We start from the raw sequence: 8,112 nt of genomic DNA on the forward strand, positions 1-8,112 counted from the left end.
GCATGCTTGTACACTCATATACTTGTACATTTGCATACTTACATCCTTTCACACTTGCACAATAGCATAAGTTAGTGCTCGAATAATTGCACACACACAAACCCGCTGATGTCGTCCCGACCATGGCCTCTAAGCCTGTGCTCCGCACCGCTAGTACCAGATCCCATTTTCGGAGCGTATCCCTAGCCCAGAGGGAATGAGTCAGACGAGCGCCTCGGGCGTGACCCTAATAAACTCAAAGAATCTTAAGGGCACGGAACCCCAGGGGCTCGAACCCATAAAACAATTGAGGGACAGGACACAAAACACAATCATAAATTCGTAGGCATTAGATAATTGTGTCGTAGCCACTCCATGCGAGCACCGCACGCACGGAGCAGACAATGAACCTCATCAACAGTCACAGCGGCCACTGGCCTTAATTTAAGTACCCGTAACAATGATCAAGTCGGATTAGAAGAAATCCCACTAAAACGATTCACAGTGAGACAATATGTGAATAAATTTACAGTCGCCAACTTTATGCCATGACATCGTACGGCCGAAGGCCACCCTAAAACCCGACCTGCACCCGCCAGTACTCGGCTTCGCTAACGGAAAGCACTCCTAGCCATGGCCCACCTGAGTCAAGTGAGCGGACCGCAGCCCAAGGTAGAGAATAGCGAACCATTTTAATTATGTATGCAACGCACTCCCAGTGCCTACCATATTTCCCAACTCAATAATAAAGTAATCAAAAACAAACAAAAGCCCCTAATTAATAGAGTGCAACGTAGGAGTGCCCGGGTCACTCACGTGTGGCTTTCTACTAAAACAGCTGTGAGTGTAACCCTTGCGGCCTTCAGCCTAAATTCGGTGGTGAAACGTGTGACGTAACGCAAACCGCCCCAATTTAGCATTATCATTCGCCACTGGAGTAGTTACCAAGAAACAGACAGTCTCCAGCTTGACTCTAATATGCAAACTTATTTCAGACAAACTTATTAAATGTCAATTCTAAGATATATATATATAGATATTAAGTTAATCATTAAGTTTTATTATGTGAATTTAGAGCCACCTAAAATTAGTTAATTATATAGATTTTTACGAATAACGGAACTTTAGAAACTCTGGCGCGACAGGGAGCTCACCCCTCCCCTCGCGCCAGGGCCAAACCCCAGTACAGCATGACTCGCGGACCGGGACGGACGCACGTCCCACGGGGAGCCAGCATCTCTTTGTTTCACCGAACGTCCATCTGGTAATTATAGTCACAACCAAAACCTTTTTTTTTAAATACTCCCCGTGTGCGCCCGGTCCTTTTCCGGTGTAGGGCCTAACCCAGCCGCGTCAATTTAACACGCCCCACACAAAGCATTACGCGGGGCCGTGCAGTATACAGTACGGGCCTTCTCCCGCCACCCCAGAACTTTAGTTAATCGCCCAGTGCACAGGCACAGGCTACAGCCAAGCTTAAACGTGTTTTTAATTTAGTAGCGAGCCGTGGTCTACACAGGTGGGCCCGCGTGTCGCAAGTTACCGATTACGAGATTAAGCCGATGCTAATCGAACGCTCTCCCTCAACAGCGACTGGCGTGAGGACTTAATAAGTAAACACACGTAGAGGCACGCAGGTGTCCCTCTCAGATAACGTGTGCAGTGTAACCGTGTACGTAAAAGCACCACAGAGTGCCGTTTTGTCAAGTGTAATTGTAATAATAGTGTAATCAAAACTTCTACGTGTTCAGATGCCTCATTGGCAGTCATGTAACGACGAGTAGACCTCGCGCCCAATGTAATGAACCAGTGTAAATCGTGAACAATAAAACGTCCACCCGCACTTCCCGTGCACGACGTGCGACCCGTAGAACAACCAGAACAGTGTATGTAAATTAACCTAAACAACCCAACCTAATCAGGAAACAAATTCCATCAACGCCGACGGTTCTAGCGGACCACGCTGGGGCAACGAACCCACGACCATCACACGGTTAGACACCGAGCTAGCCTGGCGCCCTTCCGGAACAGAAATATCTTAGAATGCCAGCCACCCCGCTAGGACCTGCGCCCGACTTCGAACACAAGACCCCGTACTACGGCAGCCACAATTCAAATAATTAACTCTAAAACCATTGTTAAGCCTTAAGCACCCAATTACCAGGTGCTACCTTTTAATTGGACACCTGGAATGTATTTTTAGCTTATAATAGAGTAAATTAAGTTAATATAATTTTTGGCGCCGACTCACAAAGGAGGTGAAAGTTTCCCTCCCTTGCGAGGTGGCCATGTTCGGCAGTCTCCAACCACTCCGCGCCGGGTCAAGACGTGTGTCCATGAGCAGCGTTTTACTTTGTTACACCGATCGTTCATTCTGTAGTCACCTTCATATCTAAACCTTTTCTTTTTACTTCATTGCTGCTCATGTCGACTCGGCGTGTATTTTGCGGACTCGGGCTTGTCACGACCGTTTTACTTAGTGGTTCCACACAGTGTCGCGGACCACGCAACTTACAGCACTGGCCGACTCCAGCCAACACGCTTTCGCTAAGACCGCTGCGCATACGCCTGCCGGCTGCAACCTCAAGTAAGTGTAAAGTTTAATTTAGGGTCACACTCACTGAGCCCCCCTAAGACAGTTCACTTTCGGTACTGGCCGTCTCCATAGCACTTGTAACCGCACCGTGCGAGACTGCCGCGGCAATTTCATAGTGTTACGTTCGTGTCGTGTTTTGTTCTGTAATCAGCGTGTGTTAATGTAACTGTACAATGGCTCAGACACCGCATAGTGCATAGTTTTTGTAGCTGTTCTGTCACCGCGTAGAGTACACATAGGGAGTGCATAGGGAGTGCATACCACCGGAGAAGTCCGTTAATTAAACGCAAATTAACATAATCGGTGCCGCTTACTATTATTTCACGCCACCCTGTCCTCCACACGGCCGAGCAGCCTCAGGGAAGTTCAGATTAGATTTCAAGCCGCGTACCTGGTGGGGCACGCAGAGGCAGAGTACCCACGACCCATCACTAATGGCCTAGTGTTCCACTAGCCTGCCCCCCCCCCCCAGACAACAGCAGCACCGCGATGCCCGTAATGCCCGTTAGGTACTTCCCGGGCCTTCCACAGAGGTCGGGTGATGGCAACACACACCCAAATATTATAAAAAGATAAAGTTTGTTTATAAGTTTGTAGTGTATAATCTCTGAAACTACTGATCCTATTTTGACAATTCTTTCACTAATAGGAAGTTACACTATCCCTGAGAGCTATAGGTTATTTTTTATTCGGATGAAATGTTTTTTTTTTCTTCAGTAATCACAGTAACCATAATTGTAGTTAGAAAAAACCTAGCTGACTGTGTGATTTAATGGAAAATGTTGCTTAAATGTTTTTAATTAAGAAATAAAATGTCTAGCATAAATATTGAAATTTATTTTCTTAAAAAAGGTCCACGATGCCACATATCTAAGTATAATATTCCAGAAGATTTGTGTGCTGGTTTGGCTGATGCGTAGCCTTGATGCACTGAGATTGTGCAATCGGTTAGACTTTAAATTCAAAATTTCCCATTTTTCAAGTGTATGTCATTGACTTAAAACTTGGTTGTGATGATCCTTGTATTATGATGTGTTTGTTCTGGGAAATGTCAGGAACTTCAGCTAATGTGTGTATGTACAAACACACACACAACAAACATATATATGTATAGACACACACACTTACAGCCAAAGAGAATAATTTTTCTTATATATAATATTAAGTATGACGACATACGTTGTTGGTTCTCCCCCTCGTCCCTCAGACCGTAGATGCCTACTGCCACCCACATGACCTGTTACCAAGAGTGTGACGAACGCGCCAAAGGGCAGCCGGGTGTAGTGGAGTGCACGGAGTGAAACAGCCCTGCGGCCGAGGTATCGATAGACGCCGGCGTGGCTATCATGTGACGCGTCATGTTCCTCCGCGGGAACCGTGTGAACGCCTTTGCCGGAAATAGTTATACTGAAATTATTTTGTTAATTAGTAATTGTTAATTAAAATTTGGTAAATATGTATTGTACGGATTAGCGCCAAAAAAAATCTTACAAATATGAAATAACTTTCATTATATGCTATCTTACGTCCTCTTTTCAGAACCGCCTGCGGAGATAAAAAATTCCAAATACTTTTGGAGATATGGCCGTTCTTATTTTGCTATACCAGACGTGTGTATTAATTTGACCGTCGCCATTTTATATTTTGCCGTGTGCGCGTGAATGTCTAAATAACAGAAATTTTCCATTAGGTAAGGTTAGTTACATTATAAATACTTCAAAATAAACCGAAATTAAAAATTATATCAATTTATTTTACATGTTGTATAGTTTTAAGTATTTATAATGTAACTGACCTGACCTAACAAAATGGGACAAAGGTAGATTAGGTCAGGTCAGCTACATTATAAATACTTTGAAACTGAACAGACATTAAAAATAATAAAATTAATTTTATTGGTTGTTTAGTTTTAAAGTATTTATAATGTAGCTGACCTGACCTAACAAACCGGGAAAAAGGATGAACAGAATAAACTCACGTAAGTTTCTTTTTACATGATGTATTCGTTCACGTGAGAGTCCTAAGATCCACATAAAGTTCTGCCATTCCCGATTACACCCGAATATTCACCTTCGGCCAACCTCGGGATTTATTTATTTTTGCGCAGGAAAAATGAATTGAAATATTAAAAGTGGTCGGATAGGTTAGCTACATTAAAACACTTAAAAACCATTTGGATGGTTAGTTAGGTTAGTATAGCTACATTAAAATAAACACAGAAATATTAATAAATAAACCCGAGGTTGGCCGAAGGTGAATTGTTCGGGTGTAATCGGGAATGGCAGAACTTTATGTGCATCTTAGGTTTCTCCGTTTGGGAACATCGCAAAAAAAAAAAAAAAATGATACTTGTAAACAAGCAACCGTTATCGCCGCACGAGTTCACAGGATGAAAATTTAAAAATTCGATATCTCCAAAAGTATTTGGAATTTCTTATCTCAGCCGGGTTTAATGAAAAGAGGAAGTTTAAGAGCACAGAATAAAGGTATTTTCGGATTTTTAAATTTTTTTTTAAAAAAAATCGCCAAAAAATGAAGATTAAAAAATTCGATATCTCCTAAAGTAATTGGAATTTTTTATCTCCGCAGGCGGTTCTGAAGAGAGGACGTAAGATAGCATATAATGAAAGTTATTTCATATTTGTACGATTTTTTTTGGCGCTAATCCGTACAATACATATTACCTAAAATTTAACCATTATTGAAGTTTTTAACAATTTTAACATTATTCATTGTTGTATTAGACCTCAAAAACTCTGCCCGAGTCGTTTCCGCGCTCTGTGTGCTTCGCGCGGGAAACGCGGCCTCCTGTGGGGGCAGCTGCAAGAAGCGCGCCAGTCGTCGCTTGCCCGGTTCAGAAGCTGCGTCCGCGCGACATGGGTTCCTCACCGCTTTGTTCGTCTGACTTAGTTTTAATAATGTAAGTACATCCTAATCCTTTTCCATCGGACCTGTGGCCAGCCTCACCTCGGTGCAACTTTTAAGAGCTTACAGCTTAACGTAATTCTTTCCTTCACAACTGCGCATTCGCGGGTTTTCAGTTTTCCCACCTTTCTAGTGTACGGACCGCAGACGAGTCCATCCTCTATTTGTGAACGGCTTGACTTTTGCCCACTCAGGGCCCATTCAAGGACATGTGCAGATGCTTAACCTAACTTAATTTGGATTTTTGCTGTAGGCCACGTTCCCATGTGAGATACCCTCCGTATCGTATTGAACCCCATTTCAGTGCCTATTCATAATGTAAACGAACTGAACTTTTCTCTTAGCGAGACGTGTTAGGTGTCTATTTCCACGCTTATACCCTGAACCCGGTGAATTGTAATTTAGTGTTCGTAGTGTTAATCATATCGTGTTTGTCTCCCTGAAGTGCTCTGTCGTGTATTAGTGTTCATCGTATTACATCATGGACTTAAATGTCTTGCAGAATGTAAATCTCTTAAATTATGTCATATGTTAATTATAAAAAAATACAAAGTTATTTGACAATAGAGCCTTCCGCTCCAATCCTCCCACTCAGCCTCCCCAATGCTTCTTTCTCTTGTCCTCAAGCTCCGATATTTAGCTCCGCTCATACGCTAGCTGCAGCTCATGGCCAGTAGTCCAGCGTGCTAAACATGTTTACTACGGAGGCCCCTTAAGTTCACCATGGTTAATGAACACAGTTAATTTGCCTTGAGGCTAGGGGTCCTAACAAATTTATGTCACAAGAATGAATCACATAATTACAAGAAAGTCAAATATTAATCAGTGGAGTGGTTACAGCAAATAACGAACAATCTCCAGCTTGATTTATATTTTAGAACTAATTATTTACTTCATAATTACCCAGAGAATTTTTGAACCTTTAGCCTTTTGTTTACCATCTTCAGTCAAGTAAAAAAAAACAACCTTTTTGTACGATTTTGGCGTGAGGTGATCCCCTTCCGGCAGTCTTCTTCAAGCGCGATCCGGGGAAGGTGTTCTGTCTGTGGTAGCATTATCTTTGCGGTCACAGATTCTTAATTTTGGCAGGTAATTTATATTCTCAACCCAAACCTTTTTCTTAAAAAAAAATTTGGTTGTCTGTAAAGTCGGTTTACGGACGATAGTTTAACGTGACGTCATAACAAAACATTGATGAAATGATTGATCCAGAAGAAAAGGAAATATCATATTCGGCATGAGACTGAGCCGTAATAGGTTTTTGCAACCAAACCATTTAGGCATTAAAAATATTATATTCTTTGAGGAAGAATTCTTTTTTAATTTTTCAACCTTTTGCATGATAAAATCTACCTCTGCATACTTTTATGAATAAAATTGTATCATTTTTATTGAGTTATCACTATTTTGTATGGATGCAAAGGAGTTAAAGAAATGTGCAATTGAATTAATAAATTTACTTTTATTTGCATTCATTAATTCAAATATATTTATTACTTTTGAAATGTTGCGTGCCCCATATTTATTTTTACAAGTACAAAAAAAAAATTTCGCAGCTGCCGGGTTTCGAACCGACAAACTTTTGATTAAGTTAGGTACGCTAACCAAACGCACAAGAGGCCATACTAAGGTAATGTAATTTCAAATGTTATATATCTCATATCTAATATATAAAATTCTCGTGTCACAGTTTTCGTTGCCATACTCCTCCGAAACGGCTTGACCGATTTTGATGAAATTTTTTGTGCTTATCCGGTATCTATGAGAATCGGCCAACATCTATTTTTCATCCCCCTAAATGTTAGGGGTAGTCCACCCCTAAATTTTTTTTTATTTCCAGTTTTTGGTAGGAAATCACCATGGCAACGGCTGTTGCTTTGTTGATGCTTCATTCGTCTCTATGGCAACGGCTATTTCATTGTTAGTGCAGTCCTCATCACCGTTGAAATTTTGCAAGTACTTTAAATATCAAAAATTGCCCTTTTTTTTTCAAGTATATATATTTTACAGACTTGAAACTTCACAGTAATGTTCCTTATGTTACACAGGATGACATTTTCCAAAAATTAGATCCCATAGCATAGGTGGTTAAAACCAGGCAACAGTGGGTACTTTGTTTGCATGAGAACAGTATTTTGCATTGTTAATGCCTTCTGCATCTCCATGGCAACGGGAATCGCGCGGCAGTGGCGTACCCACAAGGAGGGCATGTATAATGAGCGGCGCAAGAGTGATATGCCTGTAGACTGCTGTAGCGAAGTACGGGTACATCAGTTTTATGTTGCGTGCACGAGTCGGGAAACCATCGGTATAGCCGTGCGAAGCCGGGTCGGGCAGCTAGTATATATATAAACTTTGTTCACAGTAGGGGTGAAATGTTAACACGATTTTATAACAAATACGCATCCCAAATACACCAAACTTATTTATAATGTGTTACAATATTTTTTAAACCATTGTGCAAAAGATCCCTGGTGTAATTTGAATTATTATGTGTAACTGTAAAACACCATTGTTGGTTCAAAACGTATTTGAATTTTCAACATCACTTTTAAATAACCGTACTGATTGTGCTGAAAATCGGTGGACGATCGTTAAATTACATAATATTA

This window comes from Bacillus rossius, chromosome 1 (genome assembly GCF_032445375.1).
Source record: "Bacillus rossius redtenbacheri isolate Brsri chromosome 1, Brsri_v3, whole genome shotgun sequence".
Taxonomy (NCBI): Eukaryota; Metazoa; Arthropoda; class Insecta; order Phasmatodea; family Bacillidae; genus Bacillus; species Bacillus rossius.